Source organism: Trichomycterus rosablanca, chromosome 14 (genome assembly GCF_030014385.1).
Source record: "Trichomycterus rosablanca isolate fTriRos1 chromosome 14, fTriRos1.hap1, whole genome shotgun sequence".
Classification (NCBI taxonomy): domain Eukaryota; kingdom Metazoa; phylum Chordata; class Actinopteri; order Siluriformes; family Trichomycteridae; genus Trichomycterus; species Trichomycterus rosablanca.
Window position 1 is genome coordinate 18,706,164 of NC_086001.1, and position 21,797 is coordinate 18,727,960.

Consider the following 21,797-nt stretch of genomic DNA (forward strand, 5'->3'; position numbering starts at 1 on the left):
TTTATCCACACACACCCACCTTCACTCCAAACCTCCTGTTACACACTGACCCAGCGGCTTTTTCTTCATCAAAGCTACACAATGAGACAAAGATCAGCTCATACTTTCATTCTTACTACAGTAAAACACATTCAACTGACTTTTAAAGTGAAGTTCAAAATGTTGTACAGACATCGTCGCCATCTAGTGGTGCTAGAAATAAATTACAGCTTGTTGCTTGTGTACAGAATTGTGACTTTATTATTATTTGATTTGTATAATATATAAAAATTAGAAAGTGTTTATAACTTTTTTGTCCCAAGTGTTTTTATAAACCTGCAATGGCGACTGTTTTTGGTATGCAGGAAAAAAAAGGCCGAATGCAGGTGAAAAGGTGTTATTTGGCAACCCAGCACTGTGTAAATATTGGACAGAACACATAATGGGTTATTTTAAGTTTTTGGGTTGTGCAGTTTTACCATTGTGCTGAGTTGTTACAACATTTACATTTACATTTTCAGCATTTAGCAGACGCTCTTATCCAGAGCGACTTACAGAAGTGCTTCTATAGTGAACATTTCATTTCTCAAGTTTAGGTAAACAACAGTCGAAGAACACAAATCTGCTAAAACCTGTTAGAACCAAAGTGGGCTTTTTTTTTTTTTTTTTTAATGGAAAAGATTGGAATAAAGTGTTAGTAAATAAGTACAAGGCAGCCTAAGTGTTTAGTAAAAAGATGGTTTTTAATCGTTTTTTAAAGACAGCAAGAGACTCAGATGTTCGGACAGACAGAGGAAGTTCGTTCCACCATTTGGGCGCTAGAACAGAGAAGAGCCTTGATGCTTGTCTTCCTTTAGTCCTGGATGGAGGCTCAAGTCGAGCGAGACTAGAGGCTCGGAGGTTGCGTGGTACAGAGCAGGGTTTGATTAGACCCCGAAGGTAGCTTGGGGCTGGTCCTTTTTTGGCTTTGTAGGCGAGCGTCAGTGTTTTAAACTGAATGCGTGCAGCTACAGGAAGCCAGTGAACAGAACGCAGCAGTGGGGTGATGTGGCAGTGTTTGGGTTGGTTAAAAACCAGACAAGCAGCTGCATTTTGAATGAGCTGTAAGGGTTTAATCGTGGACATGGGAGCTCCAGCCAGAAGGGAGTTGCAGTAGTCCAACCGTGAGATTACAAGTGATTGCACCAGAATCTGAGTAGCTTCCCTGGAGAGAAATGGCCGAATCTTCCTGATGTTGTACAGGAGGAACCGGCATGATCTTGTCATGTTGGCTATATGAGGAGAGAATGTCAGCTGGTTATCAAGAACAACACCAAGACTTCTTACCTTATTAGATGGTCTGATCTGGGAGTCATCCAGAGAAATGACTAGGTCCTGGATGACAACCCAACTGTGAGGTTCTTTTTTTTACCATGGATCAACTATGTAACTTTACTGCAGCTTGTATTTAAATGAAAGGTTTACATTGCTGTCTTCAGGATTTCCTCTTTAGTGATATTTAATGTTAATAGCTGTTCTGATCTAAAAGATGCTGCTGCCTTTGACCTTTAAAACTGAGAAGTGATTTGTGAGATAATTAAAATAAGTGAAATGTTTATTTTGTACTTTGGTTTTATATTATTTGTGCAAACATTTGTTTTATGCGACTGTTATGTGTAAGTGCCGCACGTATGTTTTTCTTTCTCTTTTCTTTTGTTTTCTCTAACAAACTTCACTATAGGTGCGGCATGGAGCCTATGAGAAAGCACTACGATTACTCCACCGCCAATCCGCAGTTCCTGCTGTGTCCTTGGAGGCGGGTCTTGGGACTCAAATGCGCCAATGGAGACGGAGCTGGGTAGGAGGAGCACTGTAGTTAGGCTGAGACTGTGTTTGGTGAACCAGATGAGTAGTTTGGAGCGCTAATAGCGTGTAATAGTTTAGTTCAGTTATATTCTCAGCGTGCTCCTGCTCAGCGTGGACAGGCAAGTTACACACATACATACACGATAGTTCTATATCTGAATTGCAAGTTCCCAAGTTCCAAAAACTCATTTCAGGGAGCTAACTGTTCGTGTCACAAACACATTAATGTTCCCTACATAGTGCACTAGATAGTGTGAAAGATAATAGAGTTATGTATCAGATAACGGATTTGTGTTCCCTACATAGTGCACTAAATTGTATATCAGATAACGGATTCATGTTCACTACATAGTGCACTAGATAGTGTATTAGATAATGCATTCATGTTCACTACATAGTGCACTAGAAAGTATAACTGGATGATGATTTGTGTTCCTTACATAGCGCACTAGATAGTGTATTACATAATTAATTATGTTCCCTACATAGTGCACTAGATAGTGTATTACATAATTAATTATGTTTCCTACATAGTGCACTAGATTGTATATCAGATAACAGAGTTAATAGTGATCGTATTAATAAAGTCTGTGTCGCCTGCGTGCGCGTTTGTGTGTGTGTGCGTTTGTGCGTGCGTGTGTCGCTCTTGGCCGCTCGTTCTAGATTCCGGGAGATTTTATCTGACTTGTGGGAATCAGGGAGCCGCTATGTATATGCTGAAGATTTGGGATGTCTGGAATTGTTTAGAAACACTAGGTTAGAGGTAGGGATGTCCCGATCACGTTTTTTTGTTCCCGATACCGATCCCGATTATTAATTTTGATCCCGATCCGATGCCGAGTCTCAAACCGATACTTGTATTTTCTAGATATTGTCTAGATAAGAACTAGATAACACTGCTCACACAGTGCACACTTCAAGTACATTACAGTTATTCAAATTAATCCAGTGTACATGTTTAACAACTAAATAGCTCTGCAGTGCTGAAGGGAAAAATGCTGCATCCAAGCTATTGGCTTAATGTTTTTGTATTTTTACAAAATCAATCAAAATGAGTGAGATAATTACAGTTTTAATTTAAACTTTACATTCGAAGAAAAAAAAATGTTTAATGCAGTGATACACTGAAAATGAACAGAAATCTGTGTAGCAGCTTAACTTGAATATAAGAAAAAAAGTTACTTAAAAGCATTACAGTAAAACCTGAATACCAAAATAAAATGGAAAGACTCTTTTGTTATGAAGGAAAGCCAGTTCTTAAAGTGCTTTATTGTGACAATGGTTTGATGGACGTTTGTACACGAAGTGAGTGTGTTTTGACCCTTTAGGCCTTCCATAGAACATGAACTAGCGTGCTTCACTCTAGCTGTGCGCTATGCGGTACCGTAACAGAAGAAGTTAATAAAGTGTTAAGTGCTCCCGACAATATGTGAATATACCGTGCAATTATTTCTTTATTAAACGAGTGCATCACTACATTGTTTTGTAAACCGCAGTGATCCTTAACTCACACACACTCTCACACATGAACGCAGCTCTGCTACTACCGCCTCGTGAAACGCTCACACTGCAGACGTTACACTTCACTGTTGGACATGTTTTACTTTTCAATTTAAAGTATTTCCACACAGTGGACATGCTGACGTAAAACAAAAGATCGGGATTACGATCGGGTTTAGTAAAGCCGATTCCGATCAATTAAAAAATGCCTTGATCGGCCCCGATCCCGATCTTTGAGATCGGATCGGGACATCCCTAGTTAGAGGCGGGGGCCACTTCTGTATTTTGAGTTAGGTTTAGCACTGGTTAGGCAGTTTAGTTGTTTTGTTCTTTTCTTTCTTTTGGCACCATTGAGCGTCCACCTTTACTTTTGAGTCTCATATTAAGTTGTTTTGAATTTTAGTTCTATATTTGTATGCCGTTAAATGTTGGCAGGTTTAAATATTATATTTGGTGTTTGTGAATACATGTAGAATACTCACTTTGTTGTGCACTTACTAAGTAAAGCACAACTACTTCTGGCAATTACCACCGTCGTCGTCTCTCTTATTTATTTATTTATTTATTTTTCCTTTGACAAACACACATTTAGTCACATAGTTGCCTCCTCCTTACCCCTAGCAATAATATATTTTTTAAATGTATAAACCATTGCAAATATTTCGTTTAATATTTATTTATTCATAAAAACACTATGCATCTCAGCATTTGCTGACCTCGCTTTGTCATTTAACATGGCTACCACTTAGTGGCTGAGTTGCTGTCGTTCCAATCACTTCCACTTTGTTATAATAGCACCGACAGCCGACTGTGGAATATTTAGTAGTGAGGAAATTTCACGACTGGACTTGTTGCACAGGTGGCATCCTATCACAGTAACACGCTGGAATTCACTGAGCTCCTGAGAGCGACCCATTTTTTCACTAATGTGTGTAGCAGTCTGCATGCCGAAGTGCTTGGTACACCAGTGGCCATGGAAGTGATTGGAACACCAAAATTCAATGATTTGAATGGGTGAGCGAATACTTTTGGCAATATAGTGTATTTCTATTTGTCTGATTGCTGCAAATGCTTTTGTACTTTAACCTCTAAGTCAATACTAATGTAATAATGTTTGTGTCTGTCTGTCGTCCATCTTTTTATCTGTCTGTCATATTTACATCAGAACAATGCCAAAGTCCCGGAAAGGAAAAGGAGCTGCAAGAGCAGACATATGGACACTAGCTGGAGGAGTAGAATCTGTTGCTGAAAGATTCCTGTCAGTTGATATTTTAAATCAAGACACCTCATACAGTTCTGCTATTTGGACAAGATTGAGTGTGGACATTTTTGGAAATGACAGACAGAAAAACAAGGATTGGTTGAATGTTTCATGGCGCTATAATCGAAGAAATGTGAAAGGAAAGGTCATGGAACAAAGCCGGTTAAAAGAAGCAATGATGGATGAAGAAAAAATGACAGAAAAAATTTTAGTATCCATTAAAGACCTACAAGAACCATCTGAAGATTTTACCTCAAACAGAAAGATGCACATTTTGGATTTGTTTGAGCCAGAGGAAAAAAAAGTGTTTTCTGAAGAACTAGTTTTGCATGAAATCTCACAAAGGAGAGAGAAAATAAAGCAACAGGACTACTCGGATTAGAAAAAAAAGACAAACCTCCAGCAGCAGATATAGAAATGTAACTACTACCCCAAAGAAAACAGTGGAGGAGAATTGCACCAAAAGGAAGTATCAGCAAATGACGACAGCCATGGACCCACATTCTTTATAACCTGTTTAAAAAGGAAAATCCTTCACTTTATTTTACATATCAACATCTACGTCTTAAAAACATGCCCCCTACATGAGAGTGTGTGCCATTTGCAATTTTTCATCCTGCAAAGCTCGGTATTTATTTACAATGCAAAATAAACCCAACCCACTGAGGACAAGCATCAAAGTAACTGTTCGCCGTCGAGGACACAGTTTAGTCCAGCGAGCAACATTCGCAGAGGCAAAATTGGAAGAGCAGTGCTTCATGGAGTTAGCCAGTGGTGTATAGTAATGATGTAATAATACTTCGTTACAGTACTTAAGTAGTTTTTTGGAGTACTTGTACTTTACTGGAGTATCAATTGTTTTGGCAACTTTTACTTTTACTCCACTACATTTCCTAAATAAATTGTGTACTTTTACTCTGATACATTTGACGTATGCATATTTGTTACTCTTTACTACTGTTAGAAATTCGACATACAGAAGTCAGGAGACTGGGTCTTCATCCAAAGAGTCTTTATTAACACATACAGATGTATGGGCACATCTTGGAAGACCAACAGAAATCTAACTAGGCATATTCTGGGAAGACGTTATATACACAAGAAATGAGGGGAGGAATTACAGGGATCAAAGGGAACATGAGGAAGGGTGATCGGGGGGGGGGGGGGTATTGGTTTTATAGTGGGTAATATAGGAGAAGGGTGAACAAATGGGTTTTTGGCTTTGTGAACAAATGGTGACAATTAGGTGTGGGTAGACAGGATTGGGTGTGTGTATGATACAGGGAGTGGGGGTAATATGAAGGGATCAAACAGGAGGGTTCATTCAATATACATAACGGTGTGAGGAGACAGGATTTAGGGGTTTGTAGGAGAAGAGAAAGATGAGTAGGTGAGGGGTGAATCTCTTACTACAAAATAATAATAAGAAATAAGCTAAATGATGTGAGATGTGTGACGGAATGTAGCAGGTTTGGCGAATCTGTGTATTTTTTTAGTTTAACACACCAATCAGGGAGTAGATCTGGCCCAAACAAGATGATTTAAATACAGATTTAAACTAATAGTTGAGCAGATCATTAAAGAGTTAAAAATGCCACACGTTTTGGGACGGTACAGAAAATGCAAATGAAATGAATGTAGTGTTTCTTACATTTACAGTAGTGTTCAAAAAAATAGCAGTGATTTTAAAAAAGTGAATAAAGCACAAAATCATTCTAATAACTTTTATTTCCATGAATGCAAATGGCCTGAAAATACTACACTTTCAATTCTAAATCAAAACATTAACAAAATTTAGCCAGTTTGTGTTCATCCTTTACAGAAAATTAAGAAAAATGAATATTAGGCTGTTCAAAAAAATAGCAGTGCCAGCATTTTTCTCAAAAAATGTATCTATGAACTGAAAATCTTTGAGGTTTCACTTTAGTTTAAATTACTGAACGAATATTTAGTGGCATTACAATTGTTTCCGAGATCTGTGTTGCATGGAGTCGACCAATTTCTGGCACCTCTGAACAGGAATTCCAGTCCAGGATGATTAGACTACATTCCACAGTTCTTCTGCAATTTTGGGTTTTGCCTCAAAAGAACGCATTTCAGACGTCAGAACACAAGTTCTCTATGGTATTGAAGTCAGGGGATTGGGCTGGTTACTCCATTACCTCAATCTTGTTTGTCTGTAACCAAGATGTTTTGGCTCATTGTCATGTTGAAACACCCATTTTAAGGACATTTCTTCTTCGACATAGGGCAACATGATCTCCTCAAGTATTCTGATATATTTAAACTGATCCATGATCCCTCATATGTGATAACTAGGTGTAACACCATGGTATGAGAAACATCCCCATATCATCATTTTGTACCACCATGCTTTACTGTCTTCACAGTGAACTTTGGCTTGAATTCAGTGCTCAAGGGGCGTCAGACATACTGTCTACGGCCACTAGACCAAAAAAAATACAATTTTGCTTTCACCAGTCCACAAATTTTGAGCCATTTCTCTTTGGACCAGTTAATGTGTTCCTTGGCAAATTTGAACCCATTCAGGACTTGTCTTTTTCTTAACAACGGAACTTTGCAGGAGTTTTTGCTGGTAAATTGGCTTCACTTAATCATCTTCTGTACTCACTAGTAACTTCAGATGTTCCTTGATCTTTCTGGAGGTGATTATTGGCTGAGTATTTGCCATTTTGGCTATTCTTCGATCCAATTGAACAGTAGTTCCACGCTTCCTTCCGCGTCTTTCAGATTTTAGTTGTCACTTCAAGACATTTGAGATCATTTTAGCTGAGCAGGCTATAATTTGCTGCACTTCTCTGTATTTTTTTTCCCTCTACTATCAACTTTTTAATCAAAGTACGCTGTTCATCAGAACAATGTCTGGAACAACCCATTTTACCCAGTATTTCAGAAGGAAATGTGCTGTGACCAAGCTGTGCAACATTTGCCACCCTCCTACATTAAATAAGGGCCAAAATTGACACCCGTTCTTCTGCAGAATGAATGACTTCACCAATTGAAATTCTCACTGCTATTATTTTGAACAACCCCCTTTCAATCAATGCTTCGATTACTCAGAATGAGCGGCATGCATGTCCTAATTGTTGGGTTTGTTTTGTTTTCATTACTCTACTACACTTTCAAGTAAATTTTTTGCTATGTAGAAATAGCATTTCTACTAAAAACAGTGATTTATCAGGTCAATGGTGTTGGACTGCTATTTTTTTGAACACCACTGTACATCGAATCATTCCATCATAACCCAAAATATTTCATGTTTTGTCTGGTTAACTTCATTTCAGTTCTTAACATACACATACGTGCATTTTAAGCTACAACACATTCCAAAAAAGTTAAAACAGGGCAATTTAGGGCTAGTAATAAGGTACAAAAAAACGACGAAATAATGACGTGATTTCAAACAGTTAATGTCAACAGCTGATTATAATCATGAATTGGCACAAATCATTTTCAAATGGAAGAAAATAGGCTCGGCTTCACTGTTAAGGTGGTTTACAGGCTTAAAAGAACAATCTTCATATTTTTCAAAATTCTAAACGCTTCAGTTTATACTAACAGCATTTACTTTTACTTCTACTTTTAATACTTAAGTACATTTAATATCAGATACTTTTGATACTTAAGTACATTAAAAATCAGATACATTTAGACTTTTACTCAAGTAATATTCTAAAAGGTGACTTACTTCTATCAAAGTAAATTTCTGGTAAGATACTTGTACTTTTACTTGTATGGCCTTCAGGTACTTTATACACCACTGTTACTAGGTCTACACTCCAAAATTCTAGTCTTTAGATGATTTCCACTTAGCAAATAATGAACCATCCTCAACCAGTATTTACATGAGAAGGTGTGAATGGAGGGCTGTGGATTGAAGTGTTGCATTGTTCTAACATGATGAGTCTTTGTTCTTTGTGTTTATCTATAGACCAAATTCCACCCGAGTCCTCTGTGTGATGAGAGTTTGGTTTTGAATCTGATGTCAGCAAATGTGTCCATGGTTGTTAAATGGGACGTCTAAACTCACGGTCAATGTATTTGTATGTAGGCTTGAGCTGGAGTGACAATAGAAAGTGGATGTAAATGACTGGGTGGGTAATAATTCAAAATAGTTCTTCATGTAACCTGAAATTCTATTCATAAATCATAAGAGAATAAAAAGACTAAATTGTTAATAAAGAAGATTGGAGAGGAGAAGAAAACAGGAGAGGAAAGAACAGAAAAGAGTAGAAGTGAAATTCAGAGCTTTTAGTATTTAAAGTGTTATTATTAAATGTTCTTTTATGAGATCTAAAACGATTATAAAAAATAAATGAAATTACTAAAATTTGCCGTATAGATTGTCCAGAAGAAAAAATTAGATCTAAAGCAAATCCAGCACTCAGTTTCAACCTCAAAAAGGCTTCATAAATCCCTTCTCTAGCAATGCTACCTCAATAAAAAAAAACAAGAACGATTGAATCCAGATGATTTGTTGTTGGTGTTTTGTACTAAATGCAGGTGAAAAAGGATCAGCAGCAGCAGCTGAGCGGTGTGTGTGGTTCTCTGTGTGTTTTGTCACTGTTTCAGGATCTTTTATTTGAAAAGCTGCATGTAGAACAGAGAAAGTAAAAGACGACACACAGCGGCGTGAAAGGCTGAACGACGGATGTCTATAAGAAGCAACTTGTTTAGAGCGTCTCTCACTTACGGCCACAAACACCCTGAGAACACCCGATCTCGGAAGCTAAGCAGGCTCGGTCCTGGTTTGTACTTGGATGGGATACTGCCTGGGAATACCAGGTGCTGGAGGCTTTCATCCACACACACCCACCTTCACTCCAAACCTCCTGTTACACACTGACCCAGCGGCTTTTTCTTCATCAAAGCTACACAATGAGACAAAGATCAGCTCATACTTTCATTCTTACTACAGTAAAACACATTCAACTGAATTTTAAACTGAAGTTTAAAATGTTGTACAGACATCGTCACCATCTAGTGCTGCTAGAAATAAATTAAAATAAGTGAAATGTTTATTTTGTACTTTGGTTTTATATTATTTGTACAAACATTTGTTTTATGCAACTTTAAACCTGTAATAAAAAATGAAAATTTTAAATGTGTCTTTATTTGGTTTAACTAAGCTAAAGTTTTTAACAGGGACAAAAATGACAGTTTGTGTAGCAGGGCTGGACACGCCTCACTATTGAAGTGGAAGGTAAACCCACACTCCTGCAAGAATGGAAATAGTAAGTAAGTAAAATGTTTTTATAAAGCTATAAAACTACTTCCACTTACCAAAGTACACAGATCTCACACTTGTCAAAGACAACGTTTGAAGCCCAGGTCAAGAGAACCTGCTAGTTAGAGAAGGATCACTTGTTTGTTAGTTTAAGTCCAAAAGTGGGTGTGGCCCATACGGAGATCGAACCCGTGACCTTGGCGTTATTAGCACCACACTCTAAACAACTGAGCTAACCGGCCAGTGTACAAGGGCAGGGCATATACCCACATACCCGATTCTACACTGACAGTCCTTCAGTTATGGAGCTGCCACACAGAAACGATGGAGAGCTTTACTGTTGTTGAGCAGAACAGATCATTGTGTGAGATGACTGAGGTTCATGTATTTTTCTTTTAAGAATAAATAAAAGCTGATGCTTTTAATCTCATACTTTCCTAATACTTTTATTCTACACGGTCTAAATTTCTTTTAGTCTTCTGCCATGTGCAGTGCAAGAATTCACTACATTACACAGCAGTTCTATTTTAATTTTTTTACTTATTTTTGCCCTGGACAAAATTGATTGTAACCATTTATAAAGGTCATGCCACATTCATTAGATGAAATGAAGCCAATATGGTGGTATAGCCTGAGGTAAACATTAGCAAGTCATGTGTACCATCCAATAAAACAGCTGTGCGTGAGTCTCTGTGGCGCAACCGGTTAGCGCGCTCGGCTGTTAACCAAAAGGTTGGTGGTTCGAGCCTACTCAGGGACGCATTCCTTTTATTGCACAACCTGTCTGTTGATCAAACGGATATGAGACACAACAACAATGTGTAGTCCCACAGAATAGTGGAAATAAGTAACTGAAAACATTCAGTAAACAACAGTCCTACAAGCACAAACATCCACCTGATAAGTCACTGGAGCCCGGCTGTACAAAGGTGGGTAGGTGACCTATAGGGCACTAGGACCCAGCAGCACTACAATGAACAGAGTGACAGTGGGATCTAGCGGTATTGGGACTCTTATTACAGGACGCTGTTTCTGCTGCTTGTTATTAAACTCACCTGTGGATCATTTGAGTGGAGAAAACGTGGTGAGTTCTTGTTGTGTTCTTGTTTTATTGAGTTTTCTTGCTAGAAAAGGGATTTCTGAAGATTTTTGAGGGTGAAACTGGGAGCTGCATTTGTTTTAGATCTTCTGGACTTGCTCGGTCGCGCTATTTCTACTTAATAAAGTTTTAGTGCGCATCTAAACTCTGTTTTACGGTACTGATCACATTATCTACACTAAAAGTTTTAGTGCGCATGTAACAGGGTTAAAAAATACTTTTGATTTATTAAAAATTCCACCAAGTCCTGTAAGGTGTTTACAATGTTAATTTTGTGTTCGGTATGTATATATGTTAAATGTTTGCATTGGGGAACCATTTATTTGATGTTTATGTTAATTGTGTACTGTCTCTTTAAGAGATACAGGTTTTTTGTTGTGACACTGCTGCAGCGCTCTCAGGCTGCGGGATGCAAACTGAGAGGAGGTATGCGTTCTAGCGGTTTTTCGTTAAAACTTTTAAATAACTACATAAAACAATTGCTATAAAGTTATAAACAGTATAAATAGGGTAAAGTTAGGTTATGAACTTGTAGATATGTTGTGGTTTATACGTGAACCTTGTAAAAGACACTTTTTAAAGTTTTATTTAAAAATGTGTGTTTTTCTGCTCCACGGGGTTTCCCCATGTGCGTTTCTGTTAGGAGGGGGCTGATGTCCTGCATGTGTACATGGGAGAGTTTTGTTTATACTTGAACTACACATTTCTGCAAGGTGTCCAGAGCCTTACTGATCATATTTATCTGTTTATACAGGTATGTGGTTTCCCCAGTGCTTTTTGTTATTGTTTCAATCATTCATTAACTAAAATATGGTGTTTTATTTACATACAGAGCTGGTTATGGTAATGTTATGGTTAGTATTAGTATATTTTATTTTATTTCCAAAATATGTTTGATTTACCTTTGTATAAAAGTAAGTACATGTATAATCATTAGCAACCTCAGTCTGCGGGATGCAAACTGAGAGGAGGAGGGGGCTGATGTCCTGAATGTGTACATGGGAGAGTTTTGTTTATACTTGAACTACACATTTCTGCAAGGTGTCCAGAGCCTTACTGATCATATTTATCTGTTTATACAGAGCACCGGCCAAATAAAAGACATTAGCCAGCAGTGGTCGTGGTCGTGGTCCTTCTTTATGCACCGCAGCACTCAAAGAACACAACGCAGAGTAGACTTATAGTGGCGGATGCTGATTCTGTGTTTGGTTTTTGTTTAATTTTGCTAGTGGGAAGTTAAAACATGGCAGAGGGCAAGACATATTTTGCTGGGGTTGAACGTGATAATGTTGATAGCTTTGTGGAGCGCCAGTTTGGTGTAGGGAGGGGGTTTATCAATCAACCCAGAGAAACCAGCACACCAGGGCCTAGAGCTGTAACATTAGGAACCCCAATAATTTCTTCCACCCGTTATGCAGATCATGCTATGCCAAGCCTGGTTGAACGGAACCCGGACATAGATACACTAATCACACAGATAGCTGAAAAGCTAGGCAAATCCATTACAGCTGTTACAATCTAATAGGAGTATGCATAGCACTAGATGTCCTGGTCAGTCTTCAGAGATGACCTTGTCTAATGTCAAACTTGTCATGCAACCAGATGCGAAGGAGCCTCCCATATTTAGGGGCGATGGCTCAGATAAGTTTACAGTACAAGAATGGGAAAATTTAATGACTTTATATTTAAGGAAAAGGGCTGTTCCAAGTAATGAGCAATCACAAGAAATTTTGGATAGGTTAATGGGCAAAGCAGGGGATGTAGTCAAAATAAAGCTGCGTAATAACACATCAGTTGACCATACTAATAACCCAAATGTGATTTTTGATATTCTGAAATAACATTTTAGCGAACTCACGTACTCGAGCATGCCTTTAGCCGACTTTTATAATACATTGCCACTGCTAGGTGAGGATGCCATGGAATACTGGATAAGGCTCAACAAGACCATGGATGTTGCACATGAATGTCTGAAAAGGCAAGGCCGCTGCATTGGTGACCCAAGCCACGAGGTCAGTATGATGTTCATCAAACACTGTCCAGACGAGTCTCTTGCAGGTGTCTTTAAGTTCAAGTCTGCAGAGAAATGGTAAGCCTGTGAAATCCAAGAGAGACTTGATGACCACATGCAGGAAAAGAAAACTCGAGCAGCAGTCAGACTTCAAAGACCAAGCACAATCGAGCGTAAGATCCATACTCAATGCCCTGTTGATGATGTGCATGCTTTAAACACATCCAAGCCAACTCCATTGACTCCAGCCCATGGCAGTACAGAAAATGACTGCATGAGAAGCTTAGTTTCTTTGTTAGATCGACTGGTCACACAGCAGACACAAGGCTTAGCAGACCCAAATACCAGAGCAGCAGTTCCTCAGTCTTTCCAGAGGATGTGCAGGGTCTGTGGGACTGGTGAACATTCTACAATGTTTCATTGCAGACAGGAGGGCCGATGTCTGAAATGTTTGGCTCCTGGTCACTGGAAGAGGGATTGTCCCGAACAGACTAACCAGCAACGCTCTCAGCCTCACAACAGTAATACCAGTCAGAACCAACAGTTAAACTAGATCACTCACACCTGGAGAGGGGTGGTGTGAGTGCTAGGAATGAATCCCTCATCGAGGACGGTGATTTGGCACATTTATATAAAGAGAGTTGTGCCAGTGTCCCCAAGTGGTCTACAGTAATTGTCCAAGCAACGCAAAGGGTGAAAGCTTTCAGCGTGTTGTTCTATACTCCAGTTCTTGTCAATCACCAAGTACAGCTTAAAGGGATGCTAGATTCAGGTTCAATGGCATGTACCATCAGTGACCATGCAGAGGAGAAACTTCGTGCTGCCGGTGTTTTACCTGAGAAGCAATATTCCAAAGAAAACATTGTCTTAGTTGGTTGTGGTGGTTTGCAAACACAGCCAGATGGCTTTTATGACTTGGAGATCAAGCTTTATGATACATGTTGCGTCGTACCATCGTTAGTTGTTCCTGGTCAATATGATGACATGATTCTGGGTTCGAACATCATTAAACATCTAATTCATGACCTAAAGACCGACAGTGAATACTTGGAACATAGCATCGAGGCATGAACATCAGTCCAACCCCGGCATCGAGCAGTTCTTGTCAATGTTTACAGGTGTTGAGCGTTGGAGAGGAAGCAGTCTTCCTGATAAAGTGGGCACTGTCAAGCTAACTCAAGCGGTCACACTTCTCCCCAAGCATGAACACTTAGTCTGGGGCAAACTACCAGCCAATGTACCCTTATCACCAGGGAGCACCGTTATTGTAGAGCCAACGGATTCCAAAGTCAAACCGCGAGGTGTTCTCATTGGTCGACTTGTCACACCCTTGTGGGGAGATAGGTGGGTGCCCATGACCATTGTAAATCCATCTGACAAAGCAATCACACTGAAAAGAAACAGCAAGTTAGCTGATGTTTCATCTTGTTTGGCAGTTGAGGACCTAGATGTGTTCCAGGGCTTACACCTCATTTCAGAAGAACAGCAACCTGACAATTCTGTGGGTGGTTGTATTGCTGATCAAGACAAAAGCTTGTTGGAGTTGGGACTTGGAGACATTAATATTGATTCATGCCCAGTAAGCCATGCCTGTAAAACGAAACTGATTCAACTTTTGATTGAATATCAAGATATTTTCTCCAAACACTCACTGGATTGTGGTGAAACTAAGGGCCACACACACCGCATCCGTCTCACTGATGAACGCCCTTTTCGTTTACCATACCGGAGAGTGCCTCCAGCCTATTATCAAAAACTGAGGCAAGCTCTAACTGACATGGAGGAAAAAGGAATTATCAGGAAATCTTCAAGCGAGTATGCGTTCCCACTGGTGATGGTGTGGAAGAAGGATGGTGGGTTACGTATTTACACAGATTTCAGATGGCTAAATGCCAGAACGCTAAAAGACGCACATCCTTTGCCGCATCAGTCTGACTGTCTGGCCGCCTTGGGTGGAAGCTTGCTGTTCAGCACAATGGACCTCACATCAGGGTTTTACAATATTCCAATGCACGAAGATGACAAAAAGTACACTGCTTTCACGACTCCTCTTGGATTATACGAGTATAATCGTATGCCACAGGGACTCTGTAATAGTCCAGCGTCTTTCATGAGGATGATGCTTGGGATATTTGGCGATATGAATTTCACAAAACTCTTGTGTTATCTTGACGACCTTCTTGTCTTTGCGTCATCAGAGAGTGAAGCTCTGTCCTGGTTGCGAGCAGTGTTCCAGAGGCTGCGAGAGAACGGCTTAAAGTTGGCCCCTAAAAAATGCCATCTGCTACAAAGGCAAGTCAGGTTCCTCGGCCATGTCATTGGTGGTGGTGGTGTGTCAGTTGACCCTGCCAAGGTGGAGGTCATTACAGCCATGAGGGTACAGGACCTTATGGAGGATGATGGAGCTACACCCTCCGTTAAAAGGATCAAATCATTTCTTGGCATGGTGTTTTATTACCAGCATTTCATACCCAACTGTTCCTCTGTCGCAAAACCCCTGTTTGCACTTACTGCTGGGCAGAAAAGAAGAGGGAAAGTGGCTAAAGACAGAAAGTCTCAGGGCGTGTACAGAAAACTTACCCCTACAGATTGGACAGACGACTGTCAGCTCGCTTTTAACCAGTTGAAGACTATGCTGCTGGAATGTGTTGTGCTTGCACATCCTGATTTTGATGAGCCATTTATCTTGTCGGTTGATGCATCCTTGGATGGTCTTGGGGCTGTGCTTTCTCAAGTGCCCAAGGGAGAATCCAAAGCAAGACCTGTAGCTTTTGCAAGCAAGACTCTCAGTGCATCACAGCAAAAGTACCCAGCTCACAGACTTGAGTTTATGGCCTTGAAATGGAGCGTCTGTGAGAAGTTCAGCCACTGGTTGAAGGGCCATAGTTTTACAGTCTGGACAGATAATAATCCACTTACTTACCTCATGACAAAGCCAAAGCTCGATGCATGTGAGTTGCGCTGGGTTTCGAAGCTTGCATCTTTTACCTTTGATCTTAAACATCTACCTGGGAAAGTGAATGTCGTGGCTGATGCTTTGAGTCGCGATCCCTTTGCTAAACCCATTGGGCAGAGGTTACTTGAAGAACCATACCCTACACTCATTCAGCAGTCCAATGGGGTAGAGGAGGATTCTGTGCAGGATGTTTTTAGAGCCAGCTGTCAGTCTCAAATGTTCAGATCAGCAAACCATACACCACCCAGAACTCAGTATAATGCAGCTGAGATCAGAGCTCTCTGCCAGACTTATTGTGATTGGGCTGATGCGGTGGAAGTTAGAGCAGTTAACTTAGCCCAGCATGTTCAACAACTGTCAAGCAGCCAAGAAACAGTACCCATAATTTCTATGGAGGAGCTTAAATTAAGTCAAGAGCAGGATCCAGTCATCTCCAAAGTATTGCCATTTGTCATTGCTAAGAGGCGACCATCTAGGCGAGACAGACAAGGTGCTGATTCTAAGGTCCTCAGGCTGTTCAAGCAATGGGACAAGCTGCATGTTAGTGATTGTGTTTTGTATAGAGTGACAAAAGATTTTTCAACCAAGCAGAAACGATTCCAGTATGTGCTACCAAAGAGTCTTAAGGACAGAGCGTTGTCCCGCATCCATGATCTGGCAGGCCATCAGGGTCAAGACCGTACCTTATCACTTGCAAGACAGCGCTTTTATTGGCCTGATATGGAGAAGGATATCAGAGAACATGTCAAGTGTTGTCAAAGGTGTGTATTTGGAAAGTCGCCTGAACCAGCTGCACGTGCGCCCTTGGAGAGTATCAAAACTTCTGCCCCAATGGAGTTAGTATGTATAGATTTTTGGTCAGCGGAAGATAGCAAACAGCGAACAGTGGATGTTCTTGTGGTTACTGACCACTTTACAAAACTAGCTCATGCATTCCCTTGTGCCAACCAGACATCAAAGCAGGTCGCCAAGAAACTTTGGGATAACATATTCTGCATATATGGGTTTCCAGAGCAGATACATTCCGACCAAGGCGCAAATTTCGAGAGCAAATTGATAGCAGAGCTTCTACATTTAGCTGGCGTTGAAAAATCCCACACAACAGCTTACCATCCTATGGGCAACGGGTGCACAGAGATTCAATCGCACGTTAGGCAACATGCTCCGTACTCTGCCCCTCAAGGCAAAAGACAAATGGCCACAACAAATCCAGACCCTCACCTTTGCCTATAATGCTACAGTTCATGAGACCACGGGATACGCACCCTTCTTCCTTATGTTTGGGCGTGTCCCTAGGCTGCCGGTGGACCTCATGTTCAAGCAAGTTTTGAATAGTCCTGAAGTTGCTGATTACAATTCGTATGCCAAGTCACTGGTTTCTGGTCTTAAGGGTGCTATGGAGATTGCTCAGAAGCATTCATCTGCTGAACAGCTACGTCAGGCCCAGCATTACAACAGGCGCATCAAGGGCACCTTTCTGTCTGTGGGGGATCGTGTGCTGGTAGCAAACAAGGGAGAACGAGGCAAGAGAAAGTTGGCAGACAAATGGGAGGATGGACTTTACACTGTTGTTAGTGCAGACCCTAAAATTAATGTCTACAAAATACAGGATGTAACAGGACGTACAAGAGTTGTTCACTGGAACCTGTTGATGGAGGTTAACTTCTTACCAGTTCCTGAGCTGTATGAGCATGAAGATGCTGATGAGTCTGACCAATCACTGCTTAGTACATAATCTGGTCTAGAGGACTATGACAGTGAAGAAAAGACAGCTTCAGTTTCTGGAGTAGTAGCTCAGGATAATGTGCAGAGCAGTCAGAATCTAGTGATTCAACACCTTCTTCACCTGAAGCTTCACTCAAGTCTGATATGACTGATTCAGAAAAGCCTGACCCTTGCTCTGAAAATACTGAATCTGGTTTAGCTTTACCAGATTCAGATATGCCACACACACTACAGGATACTTCATCTTTCACTGGCTCGCACACACCTGCTGAGGTTGATAATCGTGTTAGAACACGTGCAGGGAGATTAGTGAAAACAGTGAATAGATTAATAGAATCAATGGTTCAGAGACAACTTCTGAGAGGTCCAAATACTCCATTTAGGAATAGTTCTTAAATATTTCTCGTTTTGAGATTTAACTCATGTGAAGTTTTATTTTGTTTGCACTATGATGGTGTCTGTTTGACAAGTCTATGAGGACCAAGTATTGTGTGTCGTAATAAGGCGTCACATTGCTCTAAGAAAATTTAGAGGCCTGATCAACCTCTTTCTTTTCTAAACCTTGAATCTGAGGTAGCTTTTAAGTTGACTAGGTAAACTAGGTATTACCGTTCACTTGTTCCAGAATGTGTCAGTATAGCACACTAAGCCTCTTTATAATCGTAGAAGTTCATCCGATCAGGATGTTGGTGAATTTTAGGAGGGGTGAATGTAACAGGGTTAAAAAATACTTTTGTTTTATTTAAAATTCCACCAAATCCTGTAATGGGTTTACAATGTTATTTTTGTGTTCGGTATGTATATACAGTATGTTAAATGTTTGCATTGGGGAACCATTTATTTGATGTTTATGTTAATTGTGTACTGTCTCTTTAAGAGATACGGGTTTTTTTTGTTGTGACACTGCTGCAGCGCTCTCAGTCTGCGGGATGCAAACTGAGAGGAGGTATGCGTTCTAGCGTTTTTTCGTTAAAACTTTTAAATAACTACATAAAACAATTGCTATAAAGTTATAAACAGTATAAATAGGGTAAAATTAGGTTATGAACTTGTTGAACTTGTTGACATGTTGTGGTTTATACGTGAACCTTGTAAAAGACACTTTTTAAAGTTTTATTTAAAAATGTGTGTTTTTCTGCTCCACGGGGTTCCCCCATGTGCGTTTCTGTTAGGAGGGGGCTGATGTCCTGCATGTGTACATGGGAGAGTTTTGTTTGTACTTGAACTACACATTTCTGCAAGGTGTCCAGAGCCTTACTGATCATATTTATCTGTTTATACAGGTATGTGGTTTCCCCAGTGCTTTTTGTTATTGTTTCAATCATTCATTAACTAAAATATGGTGTTTTATTTACATACAGAGCTGGTTATGGTAATGTTATGGTTAGTATTAGTATATTTTATTTTATTTCCATTAATATGTTTGATTTACCTTTGTATAAAAGTAAGTACATGTATAATCATTAGCAACCTCAGTCTGCGGGATGCAAACTGAGAGGAGGAGGGGGCTGATGTCCTGAATGTGTACATGGGAGAGTTTTGTTTATACTTGAACTACACATTTCTGCAAGGTGTCCAGAGCCTTACTGATCATATTTATCTGTTTATACAGAGCACCGGCCAAATAAAAGACATTAGCCAGCAGTGGTCGTGGTCGTGGTCCTTCTTTATGCACCGCAGCACTCAAAGAACACAACGCAGAGTAGACTTATAGTGGCGGATGCGCAGCCAAGAACAGTGTTAAGAACATTGAACTTGAGACACCCGTTACAAATGGTTGAAAATTAACATGTCATTTAAGGTGACTCTAAACTCTCTGTTGTACTGCTATCATCCTGAAACTGCTAATGTTTCTCAACCTTGGACCCCACACCGGGCCCCAAATAAAAGCAGTAAGGTCCCACCGAGATTTGAACTCAGATCGCTGGATTCAGAGTCCAGAGTGCTAACCATTACACCATGGAACCAGTGGCGGCTGGTGCTAAAAAATTTGAGGGGGGCGCAAATAAAACAACAAATTAAAAACAAAACAATAAAAAACAAGCCTTTAAAAGTAGCACTATTTGAACATTTTGGAAGAAATGCTGCTCCAATCTGCAACTAACTGTTTAACGTGAACCGAGCCGACGAGCCGCACCTGAATGAATCAGTAAATGAGTCGACTCGGGGATTGTCCAATCACACGGCGTTTAAAAAAAAATAAGCCAATAATGACACACTTCTAATAAGAGTGGGTGTGTACGGGGCGCAGCTCTCTGCGCCCCGGTGGAAAATTTAAAACAACCAATTAAAGAGCAGCCTCAGACCACGTGCTTGCCAAAAGTTTGTGTACATACACAGACACTCATTAGACCGGCGCCCTGCGCATGGGACGTGTGCGTAATGTAAACAATTAAATACAAATATTTATTTATTAAAAAAATGCTATCATGACCATTAGACAAACAGTTAATTAGACCATTAGACAAACAGATTAATTTCATAACTATTTTGCAGTAAATAATTTGCTTGTTTTAACATCTTAATAATTTTAAGGGGGGCGGCGCCCCTGCGCCCCGTATTGACCAGCCGCCACTGCATGGAACCCTAAAACCACATCAACTAAACATAATGATTCGCCATTTGCTGAGTAAATAAAGCAAAAATACACAACTTCAGACTTTACTTTTACATCTCAAATTATTTATATTTAAACTTGCGTGATTGGTATAATTAAATCAGTTGAAAAAACTGAGGTAATTTAGAAGTTTTAAAAACTAAATAGTAAGTTAGTTAGTTAAACATTGCCACCCAAGTATCAAAATCACAACAAAACGTTCCACTGTTGGAAAATTGTTTAGGACGCAGTTGGCCGGTAGATGGCGCTGTAAACAATGACTTGCCACTTTGTGTTCTAATTTGGCATAGAGCAGTCATATGTGAAACACTATTGTCTTCTCAGCATTGATAACAGAGTTTAAATAAAGCCAGGTTCCACCGAGATTTGCACTCGGATCACTGGATTCAGAGTCCATAGTGCTTACCATTACACCATGGAACCACAACAGATATGTTATTTAACAAAGAATTGAGCACAAAGGTTAATAATTACACCATTTTACCACATGTTTTTATGTAGTGTTTATGGTATTTAAGCTGTATTCTCTTGCTCTCCTGCTGTGAGCTTCTCAAACTGAACTGCGTCTTTCTGTACATGAGGAAGAAATCTATGGAGAGATCTCAAATAACATTAACCTGAACGTATGAACTTACATTGTAGAAAAGAAAAACAAGCCAGTCCTGCAAGCACAAGTATCCATCTGATAAGTCACCGGAGAGCGGCTGTTCTTTTGCTTTCCGTAGATGTTAAATGAAGATACTCGCCCAACGTGGGTCTCGAACCCACGACCCTGAGATTAAGAGTCTCATGCTCTACCGACTGAGCTAGCCAGGCTTAAGCAGCATGTCAGAACAGACAGCTCATCGCTCAGACCATCAGAGAGATGTAGGTTTAATTCACTAACATCACGACCAGATTAAGAACTAATTCACACTTTACAAACAAACACAATTTAAAATAAGCAACAGAAACAGACACAGACTTGCTGTCACGTTTAAACTACTACCTTGACTTGTGTTGAGTTCTGAGATTTGCAGTATGATTGTTGTTTGGTGTTTGTTAGTGATGAAAAGAAGGCTGGTCTATAGAATCCACAATTAATGCCAACTTCAGTGGTTATACAGTTTGAAAATGTTTTATGGGATGGTCTGTACTAAAATGACACATTACAAATCCCTAAATGTTTTAAATGTTGTATCAACATGTTTTCTTCTATTATATTTTAATGAAAAACAACTATTGTGACGTTTACTCTGAGTACATTTTAAATGAGTTACTTTTTACTTAAGTAGATTTTTAGACTAATTTTAATTTTAATATATTATGATATCACTAATAGCTGAACCCAGAATTCCAGTACAATAACAATGCTAAGTGTCATTATTGTTATCCTAGCAAAAAAATAAATGCTTTTTGTTAAAATGTAACAACATGCCTGAGGAAAATGTCGATATCCTCAATACAGCTGAACACAGAACTGCACTTAGCAATCAGGGCTAAATGTAATAGTGATATACAGTGGGGCCTAAAAGTATTTAGTCAGCCACTGATTAAACCCCCATAGAGACACCAGC

At 39.8% G+C, this 21,797-nt stretch overlaps 2 non-coding genes across 2 annotated transcripts; both read right to left on the minus strand.

Moving 5' to 3' along the window:
* Positions 1 to 19,519: 19,519 nt before the first annotated feature.
* On the minus strand, positions 19,520 to 19,591 carry trnaq-cug (transfer RNA glutamine (anticodon CUG)). The gene has a single exon. It is a non-coding gene; the product is annotated as a tRNA-Gln (tRNA).
* Positions 19,592 to 20,984: 1,393 nt separating this feature from the next.
* On the minus strand, positions 20,985 to 21,057 carry trnak-cuu (transfer RNA lysine (anticodon CUU)). The gene has a single exon. It is a non-coding gene; the product is annotated as a tRNA-Lys (tRNA).
* Positions 21,058 to 21,797: the final 740 nt, after the last annotated feature.